The 15908-nt window shown below is 36.5% G+C and overlaps 1 non-coding gene across 1 annotated transcript; it reads left to right on the top strand.

Annotated features, from left to right (window-relative positions):
- Positions 1-1096: 1096 nt before the first annotated feature.
- Positions 1097-1170, top strand: Trnaa-ggc (transfer RNA alanine (anticodon GGC)). Its single transcript has one exon. It is a non-coding gene; the product is annotated as a tRNA-Ala (tRNA).
- The last annotated feature ends 14738 nt before the right edge of the window (positions 1171-15908 follow it).

The following is a 15908-nucleotide window of genomic DNA, read 5'->3' as shown; positions in this document are numbered from 1 at the left end:
CGAGCTTTACCCAGTGGGCAGACTCATCCATGGCTCTATTTCAGTCTGAGTCTCTCAATGCCTCCCCTTCTTAACTCCAGGGTTCTGGAGCGACTGGGGGTGCAGTCTCCCTCTAGGCCACCATCTTGGATCGCCCCGTGAAGAGAGCCTGCAGCCAGAGTGGGCAGAGCCGCCTGAAGAGGTCTCTGGCTGCCCTGCCCTAATCCCAGAGGCTGTTTGCGGATCACAGCTCTCCGCTGGTTTGTTGCCGGAGCACGCTGCGCTGCAGGGGCTCCGGGACTCGGAGCTTGTTCTGGTCAGAAAGGCTCTCACTAGCGGGCCAGTTCCGTTCTGAGAACCTGGAGAAGCTGGCTGTGTGGGCGGGGCCCACCGCCAGAGTGCGCAGGGCTGCCTGTGGATGACTCTAGCTGCCCTGCCCGGCTCCGATAAGCCACCTCTATCTGGGTCTGCCACCCGGACCGAGCTTTACCCAGTGGGCAGACTCACCCGTGGCTCTATTTCAGTCCGAGTCTCTCAATGCCTCCCCTTCTTAACTCCAGGGTTCTGGAGCGACTGGGGGTGCAGTCTCCCTCTAGGCCGCCATCTTGGATCGCCCCGTGAAGAGAGCCCGCAGCCGGAGTGGGCAGAGCCGTCTGAAGAGGTCTCTGGCTGCCCTGCCCTAATCCCAGAGGCTGTTTGCGGATCGCGGCTCTCCGCTGGTTCGTTGCTGGAGTACGCTGCGCTGCAGGGGCTCCGGGACTCGGAGCTTGTTCTGGTCAGAAAGGCTCTCACTAGTGGGCCAGTTCCGTTCTCTGATTTTTTATATTATATTGAGTTTGTTTTATATTTTTCAGTACACCAATGTTTAGGGCACAAATATTCATAATCATTCTGTATTGCTGTTCGTTGATTCCTCTAACCAGTATGAGAAAACCCTGTTTGCCACTTCTGGTTAATTTTGGCTTGAAGTCTACTTTGATGTCAGTAGTCCAGGTATAAAATTGTGGCATTGTTCTTTCTGGGCAGCTATTATCTCACTGCTTCTTTTCTGGACTGTGCAGGAATTGTGGTCCAGATCTGCTCTGCCATCTTCAATCTCTAAAGAACAGAATTTGGGTTGGTGATATAGCTCAGTTGGTAGAGTGCTTGCCTGGCAAGCACAAGGCCCTGGGTTCAATCCCCAGTACTGAAAAAAAAAAAAAAAAAAAAAAAAAAAGAACATAGAATTCTTTGCTTACCAGGGCAAAATTCCAGAAGCTTAGATGAAGGAAGAAGGGTAATGATAAAGTCAGAGGAATAACTCAGGAACAGCAGACTAGTAAGGAGAGTTCAAGGAAAGTATTTGAACCCTGAGGAAGGTGACTCAGGGTCAGAGCTAGGTGAGTGAGGAGAGACTGTGGAGGGGCTGCCCAGCTGTGCTGGCAGAGAGACCCCCATATCACCTTGCCAAGCCCATGTCCCTGCCATCCAGTGAATTCCAACTGCGTTTGTTCCTCAGGTCCTTCACATGCACACACTGCCTTGGTATTGGCTCTTAAAATATGCTAGCTCCAAAGGAAGAACCAATTTGAAGAAAACACTATTTAATTTGACAAGTCATGTACTTGAAAAAGTTGCTTCTGGAGTGTCTGTCTCTGTAATGTAGAAATATCTTAAACCAAAAGAACCCAGTGTTAAAAATATCTTTCTTTGTCATGCATGCTCTGAGTCCCTGGAACATTCTCACTAATATTCTTCTGAGATGCATCTGAGTGAAAATAAACTAGAGCCTTAAAATAACATCAGAAACTGAACATATTTCTAACACCAAGGAGGAGAATTTTTATAACAACACAGAAAATAAAAAAGCAAGGAACCCAGAAGTTAATAGTTGCAATGAAAGGTATTGTTAAAAATTATAAAAGATAGTATTTTATTAAAAAATGCACTCTGAAAGGCTAAATGGTACAATCTAAAAGTGTATTTTAAAATGTAACCTGAAAAAAATAGAGAATCTTTTGTTAGGTAAAGACTTCTACTTTGAGAAAGTGATTAGGAAACAGTCATCCTTGATAAAGGACAGAAACAAGCTCTTTTAACAAGTACCTGTGATGTTGCATATAAAATGACAATTGCTCCCTCTATGAATTTAGTACATGGTATATATTGAAATCATATTTTTAATTTTTATTTCTATTTTTAATTTTTAAAAATTATTTTATACATATATAGGGTAATATGTCTGTCTTATTCTACCATCCTTCACAGCCCTACCATCCCACCCATCTCCTCATACCCCTCTGCATAATCCAAAGTTCCTTAATTCTTCCCTCCCTCCACTAAGGATCAGCATCCACTTATCAGAGAAAGCATTCCACCTTTGGATTTGGGGATTGGTTTATTTTACTTTAGCATGATATTCTCCAGTTCCATCCATTTACGTGCAAATGCCATATTTCATTCTTTAAGGTTGAGTAATGTTTCGTTGTGTGTATGTACCACATTTTCTTCATCCATTCATCTGTTGAAGGGCTTCTGGGTTGGCTCCATAGTTTAGCTATTGTGAATTGAATTGCTGTAAACATTAATGTGACTATGTCACTGTAGTATGCTGATTTTAAGTCCTTTGGGTATAAACTGAGGAGTGGGATAGCTGGGTCAAATGGTAGTTCCATTCCAAGTTTTCTGAGGAATTCCATACTGCTTTCCAAAGGGTTTGCACCAATCTGTAGTCCCACCATAAATGTATGAGTGTACCTCTTTCCCCACTTCCTTGCCAACATTTATTATTCCTTGTATTCTTGATAGTTACCATTCTGACTTGAGTAAGATGAAATCTTTTTTTTTTTTTTTTTTTTTTTTTTTTTTTTTGCGGTGCTGGGGATTGAACCCAGGGCCTTGTGCTTGCAAGGCAAGTACTCTACCGACTGAGCTCTCTCCCCAGCCCCAAGATGAAATCTTAAGAGTAGTTTTGATTTGCATTTCTCTAATTGCTAGAGATGAGGAACATTTTTTCATATATTTATTTATTGATTGTATATCTTCTGTGAACTGTCTGCTCAGTTCCTTAGCCCATTTATTGATTGGGTTATTTGTATTTTCGATATTAAGTTTTTTGGGTTCTTTATATATCCTGGAGATTAGTGCTCTATTTGAGGTGTGTGTGTGTGTGTGGTAAAGACTGTTTCCTATTCTGTAGCTTCACTCTTTATATTATTGATTGTTTCCTTTGCTGAAAAGAGGCTTTTTAGTTTAAATCCATCTTATTTATTGATTCTTAATTTTACTTCTTGTTCTTTAGGAGTCTTGTTAAGGAAGTTGGGCTCTAAGTTGACACGATGAATATTTGGTCCTACTCTTTCTTCTGTTAGGTGCAGAGTGTCTCTCTGTCCTAGTGCTTAAGTCTTTGATCTACTTTGAACAGATTTTTGTGCAGGGTGAGAGATAAAAGATTAATTTCATTTTGTTCCATATGGATTTCCAGTTTTCCCAGCACCATTTATTGAATGGGCTATCTTTTCTTGAATGTGTATCTTTGGCACCTTTGTTTAGTGTGAGATAACTGTATTTATGTGGGTTTGTCTCTGTGTCTTCTACTTTGTACCATTGGTCTACATGTCTGTTTTGATGCTAATACCATGCAGTTTTTACTATTGCTCTTAGTATAGTTTAAGGTCTAGTAGTATGATGCCTCCTGCTTCACTCTTCTTACTAAGGATTGCCTGAGTTATTCTGGGTCTCTTAATTTTCCAAATGAATTTCATGATTACCTTTTCTATTTCTATGAAGAATGTCTTTGGGATTTTCATAGGAATTGCATTAAATCTGTATAAATTTGGTAGTATGGCCATTTTGACAGTATTAATTTTGACTATCCAAGAACATGGGAGGTCTTTCCATCTTCTAAGGTCTTCTTCAATTTCTTTCTGTAGTGTTCTTTAGTTTTCATTGTAGAAATATTTAACCCCTTCTGTTAGATTGATTCCAAGCATTTTTTTAATGCTATCATGAATGGGATAGTTTTCCTAATTTCTCTTTACAGATTTGTCACTTATGAATAGAAATGTATTTGATCAATGGGTATTGATTTTATATACTGCTACTTTGCTGTATTCATTTATGAGTTCTAAAAGTTTTCTGGTGGAATGTTTTGGATCTTCTAAATATCAAATCATGTCATTAGCAAGTAGGCAAAGTTTGAGCTCTTCTCTTCTTATTCATATCCCTTTAATTTCTTTCATCTGTTGAATTGCTCTAGCTAGACTTTCAAGGATGGTATTGAATAGAAGAGGTGAAAGAGGGCATCCCTGTCTTGTTCCAGTTTTTAGAGGGAATTCTTTCAATTTTTCTCCATTTAGAATGATGTTGGCCATGGGATTAGCATAGATAGCTTTTTACAATGATGAGGTATGTTCCCACTATCCCTAGTTTTTCTAGTGCTTTGAACATGGAGGGGTGCTATTTTTTATCAAATGCTTTTTCTGTATCTATTGAAATGATTTTATGATTCTTGTCTTTAAGTTTGTTGACATGACGTATTGCATTTATTGATTTCCACATGTTGAACCAATCTTGCATCCTGGGGATGAACCCCACATCATCGTGGTGCACTATCTTTTTAATATGTTTTTGTATACTATTAATCAGAATTTTACTGAGAATTTCTGTGTATATGTTCATCAGAGATACTGGTCTGAACTTTCTTTACCTTGATGTGTCTTTGTCTGGTTTTGGTATCAGGGTGATATTAGTCTCATAGAATGACTTTGGAAAGGTTCCATCCTTTTTATTTCATGGAAAAAATTTGAGGAATGTGGGTGTAAATTTTTCTTTGAAGGTCTTGTAGTACTCAGTTGAGAATCTGTCTGGTCCTGGGCTTTACTTGGTTGGTAGGCTTTTGATGGCATCTTCTATTTCACTGCTCAAAATTTATCTGTTTAAATTGTGTATGTGCTCCTGAATCAGTTTGTGTGGATCATTTCTCTAGAATTTTGTCAATGTCTTTGAGTTTTTCTATTTTATTGGAGTATATGTTTTCAGGATAATTTCTAATTATCTTTTGTATTTAAGTAGCATCTTATGATATTTCTTTTTTCATCATAAATTTTAATAAATTGATTTTTCTCTCTCTTTGTTAGTGTGGCTAAGGGTTTATCAATTTTTAAAAAATTTTTTCAAAGAACCAACTTTTGTTTTGTCAAGGTTTTCAATTGTTTCTTTTCTTTCAATTTTATTTATTTCAGCACTGATTCTCATTATTTTCTATTTTCTGTTGCTTTTAGTGTTGATTTGTTCTTCTTTTTCTAGTGCTTTGAGATGAAATCTTAGGTCATTCATTTTGATATTTTATTCTTTTAATGTATGAGCTCAATGTGATGAACTTTCCTCTTAGAACTGCCTTCATAGTACCCCAGAAACTTTGATATGTTGTATTGGGGTTTTCATTTACCCCTAAGTAATTTTCTGTTTCATCCTTGGAAATTATATTATTTTTTATAGATCAAAAACAATCCAATGCCATGGAAGACCTTGATAATTTAAGTCAATCACCTGAAACAGCCTCAAAGGATATTGAGTTGCCTTATCCTAATTATGAGAACATTTTGCTGTTGATTGAAAAACACAAAACATCATGTAAAGGTAGGACCTTTGCATAAAAATGAGGCCTTTTATGTATCTCATAGTAATAGATGCACATATTGCTGGACACTGCACCATGGAGCAGTGATGTGTTATATCTGTTCCTGTCAGAATATACTTTACATTAAAATAGACAGAAAGCTATGTTAAGAGCTATGATAATTCTCACTGCGCTTTTCTCTGTGACTGGCACCCCAACTACTTTTGTTGGCTGTGTTCTCTCCTGTGCCTTGATCATTATCAGATCAGGTTACTATTGTCTCTATCTGAAATCTGCAGTAACTTTAGACCTGTTTTTCCTGCTGTTTGACCTCCTGAAACCATGCTCAAAACTGCTATCATAATTATACATTTTTTAAAATTCAGATCTGATCACGTTAACCCTTTCCTTGAAACCTAGCTCTCACTTATCTTTGTTATAAGGTTAAAGATTTCAGTCCTCTAGTTTTATCCTGAATTTCTGTGTCCCAACCAGTGTCTTAGATGTTTGACCTTGCAGCACAACTTTTTGTTCTCAAAATCTTTTATCAGGTATTATTGAAATCCGATGAAGTGCACATATATAACGTGTGTGATTTGACAAGTTTTGACATATGTATTAAATATGTTTAAATACCATAATCAAGACGTTGACACTGAGATGCTATCTCATTCCAGTTAGAATGTCAACAATAAAGAATATCAGCAAAATAAATGTTGGTGAGGATGTGGGGGAAAGGGTACACTCATATATTGCTGGTGGCTGCAAATTGGTTCAAGTACTCTGGAAATCAGTATGGAGATCCCTCATAAAACTTAGAATGGAGCCACTATTTGTCCCAGTTATCCCACACCTTGGTATATACACAAAGGAGTTAAAATCAACCTACTACAGCGACACAGTCATATCAGTCTTTATAGCAAGTCAACTCACAATAGACAAGCTATGGGTGTCCTTCAGTGGATCAATGGATAAAGAAAATGTGGTAGATATAAACAATGGAATATTACTCAGCCATAAAAATGAATGAAACTTTGGCATTTTCCAGTAAATGGATAGAACTGGAGAATATCATGCCAAGTGAAATAAGCCAATCCCAAAATACCAAAGGTTGAAAGTTCTCTCTGATATGTGGGTGCTAATTCAAAGAAAGGGAGGGTGGGGAGAGAAGGAACAGAAATCCATCAAGTTAGAAGAAGGGGAAAGAAGAGAAGGGATTGGGGAGGGGAACAGGAAGGACAGTAGAATGAATCAGATATAACTGTCCATGCCTTGTATTTAAATACAGGACCAGGGTAACTGCATCATGTACAACCACAAGAATAGGAACCTAAATAGAATAAGTTATACTCTATGTTATATAATTTCCCAAAATACATTCTACTATTATGTGTAATGAAAAAGAACAAATTACAAAAGACAGTTAAGAAGCCCATTACTCACAAAATAGTTCTCATGCCCCTTTATATTCCCTGATTAAGAAACTGTCAAACTGTTTTCCAAAATATTTCCAACATTTTCTATGCCCATGGTATGAGAGGTGCTATTCTTCTCTATCTTCAATATCACATAGTATTGTCAATTTTTCATAATTTTTCATAATTATAATTGAATTATAATTGAATTTTTCATTCTAATGGGGCTGCTGTGCACACATGCACACATCAGTATGGTTTCTATATGTATTGCACTAATGACAATTAATGTTGAGCATGTTTCCATGTGCTTATTATTAATTTGGAAAACTTTTTGATCATTTACCCTTTCAATTGTCTTTATTTGTTGTTTTTAGTTATATATGACAGTAGAATCCATCTTGGTATATTTATATAAGCATGGAATATAACTTATTCCACTTAGGATTCCAGTCTTGTGGATGTACACAATTGAGATTCACTGTGGTGTAACAAATATGTAAGTAGGAAAGTTTTATGAGATTCATTCCATTGTCTCTTGTCACTTAAAAAATTAGATTATTTTATTATTTGATGAGTATGGAGCATTCATTATATGTTCTGGATACCATTCCATTATCAGCTATTCCTTTCGGAAGAAGTTTTCACCACTTTGTGACTTGATATTTTCTCCTCTTAACAGTTTCTTTTTAAGAGCTTCAGTTTTAAATTTTGATGAAGTCTAATTTACGTATTTGTTCATTACAGACAGTGCCATTTGTGTTATAGCATTTTAATTTCTTTTGTAAACCATTTTATTTTTAGGAATGACATAGGAATGGGACGTGTTGATGGGGTAAACTGTGACATTTCAATTCATGTATACAATGTGTAATAATAAGATAAACATGATTCAGATATCTGTCACCTTGGTTATTTTTCATTTCTTATAAAATCGTGCAAAATCCTTTCTAGAGAATAGATATTATGAAACCAACCTAGGTGCCCTTCAACAGATGAATGGATAAAGAAAATGATATATATGTGCATGTGTGTATATATATATATAGTTATTGATTTCTGATCTGATGACTTTATAATCAGGGAACTTACAGTGCATGGTTAAATCATTATGACAATCTCTAATTATAATTTATCGGATGTTAGCATGTGTTCTATTTTGGTGAGAAGAAAGGTGATTTTGAGCTCTTCTACATTCTTCCTGGTTTTCTGCCTATTTTTATTCTCATTTAAGGGGCTTTGGTCTCTTACATGATACCTATACATTTGCTCATTACTGTTTGTAATTCTATCATTTTTTTCTCATGAATTTTGCATATGTATGAGGTACATAAGCATTCAAGACTGTGTGTCTTCTTCATTAATTGAATCTTTTATCACTGTGAAATGACCATGTCTATTGCTGTTAGTGTTTTGTAATATGAAATCTAATTTGGCCTTTAAATAGCCATTCCTGTTAAGCCATCTTCTCTCAAGTGTCAGTGTGGTTTATCTTTTTTCACATGTTTAATCAATTTGTGTCTATATTAAAAAGGTATTTCCTGTAGGAATTCTGAAGCATATGGTGTAGGAAGCATACTTCTTCTAGGAAGTGTAGTTGAATCAGACTGTTTCATCCATACTGACAAATTGCCTTTTAATTGAAGTTGTTAGACCTTTTTGATTTAACATGATTGTTATATACATTTGGCCCTTGAGCAGTGTTGGTGTTAGGAGTGCCAACCACCTCTGCAGTCAAAAAATCTGAGTGTATATTTGAAACCTGCAAAAATCACAGTTACTAATGGAGTGCTGTTGATCAAAACTGTCTTCAAAATATAAACAATACAAGTATTTTGTGGGCTAAAGGAGTTGTATGTGGGGAACCTTATGATGATACATAGTAATTCAGTTGATTTTGACAATATCATACATGCATGGAATTTGATTTACTCCATTTCAGTTCCTGTTTTCCACATTTCCCTCTCCTCCTTCTCCTTATTTCCCTTTCTCTACTCTGTCATCCTTTTGCTGGTTTGTTTGTTTTTGGTACCTGGGTTTGAAAACAGGGGCACTCAACCACTGAGTCACATCCCCAGCCCTATTTTGTGTTTTACTTAGAGACAGGGTCTCACTGAGTTTTAGTGCCTCACGTTTGCTGAGATTAGCTTTGAAGTCTCAATTCTCCTGTTTCAGCCTCTTGATCCACTGGAATTACAGGCATGTGTCTGTCAAGCTGGGCTGGTTTATTTATTTCTTGTTGGTGCTTTTTACATACTCATAAATGTGAAATATCCTGTGGTATATTTCTGTGTGCACATAGTATGATTTTGTTTAATTTATTCCACATTTCCTCTTCTTCCTCTCACTCCTCCCTCCCTCTCAACCTCCTTCTTTTAAACCACTGATCTTCCAACATCTTTGTTATATTCAATTTTCCCCTCCCACCCTTATTTATATATGAGAAAAAAACAATTGGCCCTTGATTTTCTGAGTCTGGTTTATTTCACTTAGCATGATATTCTTCAGTTCCATCCACAAACTGTAAAATGGCTTATTCCCATCCTTCTTTATGGTGGAGTAAAACTCTACTGTGTCCATATACCAAATTGTCTTTATCCATTCATTTACTGACAGGCATCTGGGATGGTTCCACAGTTTGACTATACTGAATTTTGCTGTTATAAACATTGATATGACTATACTGCTATGGTATGCTGAGTTTAGTTAATTTAGATAAATATCAAAAAGTGGAATAACTGGGTCATGTGGTGGTTCCATCCCTATTTGTTTGAGGAATCTCCACACTGCCTACCTGAGTGGTTGTGCTAATTTGTTATCCCACCAACCATGTATGAGGGCACCTTTTCCTTCACATTGTCATCATTTATTTGTGTTTGTATTGATGATTTCTATTCTGAATGTTGAGATGAAATCTTAGTGTAGTTTTGATTTTTTTTTGTATATTTTGTTGCTATTTGTGTTTCTTCTTTTGAGAAGTTTCTGTTTAGTTCTTTTATTCCACTCTTAATATTTTTTAGTGTAAATTTTTTTGTGCTCTTTGTATATTCTGGATATTAATCTTCTGTCAGAGGGATAGCTGGCAAAATTTTTCTCCCATTTGGGCTCTCTTTTTATGCTCTTAATAATTTCTTGGCTGTGCAGAAAAAGATTTTAATTTGATGGCATCCCACTTATTGATTTGTGATTTTATTTCTTGAAATTTAAGGGTCTTGTTAAAGAAGTTGATGCCTGCACCAATGTGTTGAGTGTTGAATCTCTTATTCTAGTGGTTGTTAAGCTTGTGGTCTACTCCCTAAGTATTTGAACCTCTTTCATTTGTGCTCTGAGCAGGGAGAGAGAGGGATCTAGTTTCATGCATCTACATATGTATATTCAGTTTTTCTAGACCTGTTTGTTTAAAGGGCTATCTTTCCTCCAACATATACTTTGTCAAGTCTCAGATGACTCTATCTGTGTGGATTTGTCTTTGTGTATCCTATTCTGTTCCATTGGTCTTCATTTCTATTTTGATGTCAACAAAAGTGCAGTTTTCGATACTGTAATTCTGTAGTACAGCTTAAGATCAGATATTGTGATGCCTCCTGTATCACCTTTCTTACTCAAAATTGCTTTACATATTCTGGGTCTCTTATTCTTCCAAAAGAATTAAAGGACCATTTATTCTAATTCTATGAAGAATAGGGATTTTATTGAATGTGTATACTGCTTTTGGTAGTATGGCCAATTTGACAATATTAATTTGTCTGTTCCAAGAAGATAGGACGTATTTCCATATTCTCAGGTCTTCTGTAATTTCTTTCTTCAGTGTTCTATGATTTTCATTTTTTAAATATTTTGCCTGTTTGGTTAGATTAATTTATGAGTTTTTTCTTTTCTCTTTTCTTGTGATTTTTTGAAATTGAAAGGTTTTCTTGAATTCTTTATCAGAAGAATCACAGTTGGATTGTAGGAATGCTATTGATTTAGGAATATTGATCTTATATCCTGATACTTTGCTGAATTAATTTATGAGCTCTAAAAGTCTTCTTTGTAGTTTATTTTTTGGGGGGGTCTTTTAGTTATAGGATCATGTCATCATCAAACAGAGATAAAGGACTTCTTCCTTTCTTATTGTATCCCTTTAATTTCCTTACCTTGTCTGATTTCTCTGACTAGAGTTTCAAATTTCTATTGAATAGCAGTCGTAAGAATGAACATCCTTGCTTTTGTCCTGATTTTAGAAGAAATGCTTTCATTCATTTTCTCCATTTCAGTATAATCTGGGTTTGAGTTTGTCATATTTCTCCTTTATAATGTTGAGGTAAGTTAATATTATTTCCAGTTTCTTCAGAATTTTTAACATGAATGGGTATAATAATTTATCAAAGGTTTTTTATGCATTAATTGAGATGATCACATGATTCTTGTCCATTAATTTTATTCATGTAGTGAATTACATTTATTGATTTGCATATGTTGAACAAACTTTACTTCTCTGGAATAAAACCTACTTGATCATGGTGTACTGTCTCCTTAGTGTGTTTGGAATATGGTTTAATATTTTATTGAGAATTTTGCATCGATGTTAATCAGGGAAAATTGGTCTATTGCTATCTTTATGTCCTTACTTGGTGATGGTATGAGAGTCATTCTGACTTCATGAGTGAATTGTGATGTATTCCATTCCTTTCTATTTTGTAGAGTTATACTACACCTTGGTTTATACACAAAGGACATAAAATCAGCATACCACAGTGACAGCCACATCAATGTTTATAGCAGCTCAATTCATAATAGCTAAACTATTTAACCAACCTAGATGCCCTTTAACATATGAATGGGTAAAGAAAATACACACAATGGAATATTACTGAGTCTTAAAGAAGAATGAAATCATGGCATTTGCAGGTAAATGAATGGACTAGAGAAAATCATGCTAAGTGAAATAAACTAATACCAAAAACCAAAGACTGTTTTCTGTGATAAGTGTATGCTGATCCATAGTGAGGTGGTGGGCATGAGGGAAAAAGGAAGGAACTTTAGATTGTGCAGAAGAAAGTGAGAGTGGGATGGGGTGGTGGGGACAAAAAGGACCATAGAAGGAGGCAGATATTATTACCCTATATACTTGTGTGATTATACTACTGGTGTGACTCAGCACCATGCATAGCCAGAGGAATGAGAAGTTATTTTCCATTTTGGTATAATATGTCAAAATACATTCTTTATGTATAACCAGTTAGAACAAATAAAAATAAATAAATAAAACATAACCAAAGATTTTCTACATCCTATTGATTGAGTTTGGGCAGGTCAGAGGTGTCTAGAAATTTGTTAATATCTTCTAAATTTTCTACTTCATTGGATATAAATTTTCAAAATAATTTCTAATGATCCTTTGGATTTAAGAAGTGTTGGTATTGACATCTCCTTTTTCATATCTAATTTTAATTTCATCCCTCTCTCTTTCTTTTGACTAGTTTGGCTAAGGGATTATCAATCTTATTTATCTTTTCAAAGAACCAGTTCTTCATTGCATTGATCCTGTGTATTTTTTCTCAATTTTATTAATTTCAGCTTTGCTCTTAATAAGTTCCTGTCTCCTACTGATTTTGGAATTATTTTGTTCTTCCTTTCCTAGCCTTGTGGTGGAAGCATAAGCTTATTCATTTGGAATTTCTCTGTATGTTTTAATGTAGGTGCTCAACACAATATATTTTTCTCATAGAACTGACTTTATGCTGTTCTAGATATTTTGATATGGTACATCTCTGTTTTAGGAAATTTTTTATCTCTCTCCTGATTTCTTCTTCTTCTTTTTTTTTTTTATCAATTCAATCATCACTATACTCTTTTAAAATAGGTTATATTGATCTGTACTTTTACTCCTTTTATTTGTTTATTTTTTACTTTTTTAATTTTAATTTATTTTTATTGTAAACAAATGGGATACATGCTGTTTCTGTTTGTACATGGAGTAACAGCATACCATTGCATAATCATACATTTACATAGAGTAATTGTGGCGAGCCGCCTCACCACCATGATAAGATGGCGCTGGTTTCCTGAAGTGCGTTCTAGGTAAACAAGCCCATATTTGGTTAAGCCAACTGTTCCAAATGGGAGCACCTATGAACATAGGCCAAGTGGCAGGAGTAGATTTGCTATTGCAAGAGTATAAAAGTGTATGAATTCGGCTCAAGAGAGAGAAGAAGAAAAACCATGGTTTTATAATATTAAGGTCCTTATTAAACTGCTGAAGGAAGATTCCTGTGTCGTGCTTTCTTGTGGGCGAGGGACACGACAAGTGGTGCCGAAACCCGGGAATCAGAACTTTCAGTGGTCAGGGGGTGCACCGGTAAGTACCACAGGTAAGTGGGGTCTGTGGACTAAGATTTAATCGACTTTGTATAGTCAATCAGCAAAGATTTAATCGACTTTGTATAGTCGATCAACAAAGAAAAATATTTTGTTTTCGCTTTCATTCTGCTTGCTCTGAATGCTGCTTTCATTATGGGCAATTCTCCATCTAGTTCATTAGTACAGTCTTTAGATTTTTTGTTGCGCTCCAAAGAGCTCAAGGTCAAACGCAGCACTTTAGAAACATTCCTTGTAAGAATTGATAAGGCAGCCTCATGGTTTGCTGTCTCCGGAAGCTTGACTCCTGCCAGCTGGGATAAGTTGGAAAAGATTTAGATTTCCTTCAGGAGCAGGGACAATTGGAAGAAAGGGGTGATCCTGCTATGGAAATTAATAAAGGGATGTATTCTTGATGGTAGATGTCAGGAAGCTATTCATAAAGGACAGGAAGTTCTTGAACAACTACATGAAGAGAAGTCCGAGGATTCTATGAGTACTTCCAGTAAACATAGTGCAGGAGAACAGGTTTATGGAACTATTCCTAAGAGGAGACCTATACCCAGATTTTAAAAGCCCTTAGAACACCAGAAGAAACAGGGGAGTCAGAATCAGACGGTGATGAGGAAGTGAAGGAGCTAACGTAGCACTTACGGAGGGTGAAGATAAAAGAAGGGGGGAACTAAGAGGCAAAAAGATTTTAGACAAAGGACTATGAGGAAGAACAGAAGCCAGCTCTAGCCTATGATCCCTCCCCGTATGTGGGAGGGGTTTCCGAGCACAGGGTAGAACTTTTAACTCTGCAGCTTGGAGGGCTGCCCATGTAGAGCTGGGGTTTGCCTGTCCTGTATTCCATGACAATGATGGGGGAAGACATCAGGAACCCATAGAATTAAAACAATAAAGAATATAGCAGAATCTCTCCGCACTTATGGTGTGGATGCTGCTTTTACTATCGCCCAAATAGAGGGGCTCAATAGATTCTGCATGACCCCCTCGGAGTGGGCCAGTTAGTGAAAGCTTGTGTTTCCCCAGGTAAATATTTAGACTGGAGAGCACTTCATGTTAGAGGGGGCCAATGAACAGCTGCACACAACCAAGCTAATGGCAAACCTGCCTGGGGATGTGATATGCTTCTAGGGCAGGGTAGATTTGCCAATCAGCAAACAGGCCTTTCCAGTAGAGGGTTTATGAACATATTAATAAGATCTGCATTGCTGCCTGGAAAGCACTTCCTAATAAGGAGAAGGGCGAGGTAACTTAACAAAAATTGTTCCAAGGCCCCACAGAAGCTTTTTCAGATTTCGTGGCTAGAATAGTAGATGCAGCAGGGAAGATCTTCAGGGATGCTGATGTAGCTATGCCTTTAATGTAAATAATTAGTATATGAACAATGTACAAGAGAGAGTGCAGAATGCTATTATCCATTTAAAAGCAAAGACATAGAGGCATGGATGAAAGCTTGTAGAGAAATAGGCGGCCCTGTTAACAATACAGGCTTAGCTGCTGCCTTCTTTCACATGGAAGGACTATTAAAGGCTTTATTAAAGGCTAATGGGAGCACCTTTAAAGGTTTCCTCAGCTAGGAAGTTTTTAAAAAAACTGTAGAAGAACAAAGCCCCTTGGTTTTTAGATAAGGGCTTGTTGTATAAAGGCCCCCCTCCTGATCCCTTCCACGCAGCTCCATGGCCACCTAGGGAGGGAACACCCATGTCCTTGAAACAGTCCTCCCCCTAGGCAGAGATCTCAGCAGCTCCATTCCTCAAAAGTAGTAAGAAATAATGTTTTGTGATTTTCTGCAGTCAAACCTAACCTGATTTCTCAACCAGGAAGAAAAAAGGGTTAAAAAGTCCTGGGTGATCCTCCCTCCCCCCTGCCTGGCCTTGCTGAAGCCTGCATTGGAATGTAAACTGCAACAGTCCTCAGCGGAAGGGGTAACCTGAAGATAAGAAAAAGAAAGCAAAAGGGTGTCTGTTTTAAACTTCTGGGTTGCTACACAGAACTAATTCATTTTCCAGGATTCTTGTTTTGTTTTGTTTTTCTTTAATGCTGTATTTTTGAGCTCATAATTTGATCTTGCATACCTAGGTTAATGATTTTTTTCTCTTTTTGATCAGTTCTATTTTTTATTCAACTAAAGTTTTGAACATCTGTTACATTGCAATGGAGATTCACCGATAAAGTTACAAGGGCCTTTGATTTTGTGTTATTTCTATGTCGTGCTTGTCTGGTGTCATGTTTGTCTGTATCAAAACTGAGCGCTCCTAAATTAAAATTTAAAAATGGATTCAAATACTTTATTCACGTGATTTTAAAAGGGTTCAATTAAATTGAGTAAACTAATAAAAGTGAAATGTCTTTAAAAATAACCTTGCAAGTCTCTAGGTGGTCAAACTAATGGAATGTTGATGTTAAAGAATGTCTAATATCCATGTTTCTAGGACTTTTCTTCAACAGGAAAGAGACAGCAATATTGTTCAGGACCCTGCCGCTTTCTTGGTTTTTACAGAATAAGTAACTTAGAGTTAACATATATGGGATTACTTAAATGTTTTGTAGAGACATCTGATTAATTT

The sequence above is a fragment of the Sciurus carolinensis genome, chromosome 5 (genome assembly GCF_902686445.1).
Source record: "Sciurus carolinensis chromosome 5, mSciCar1.2, whole genome shotgun sequence".
NCBI lineage: Eukaryota > Metazoa > Chordata > Mammalia > Rodentia > Sciuridae > Sciurus > Sciurus carolinensis.
This window is presented reverse-complemented; position numbering and strand designations above follow the sequence as displayed.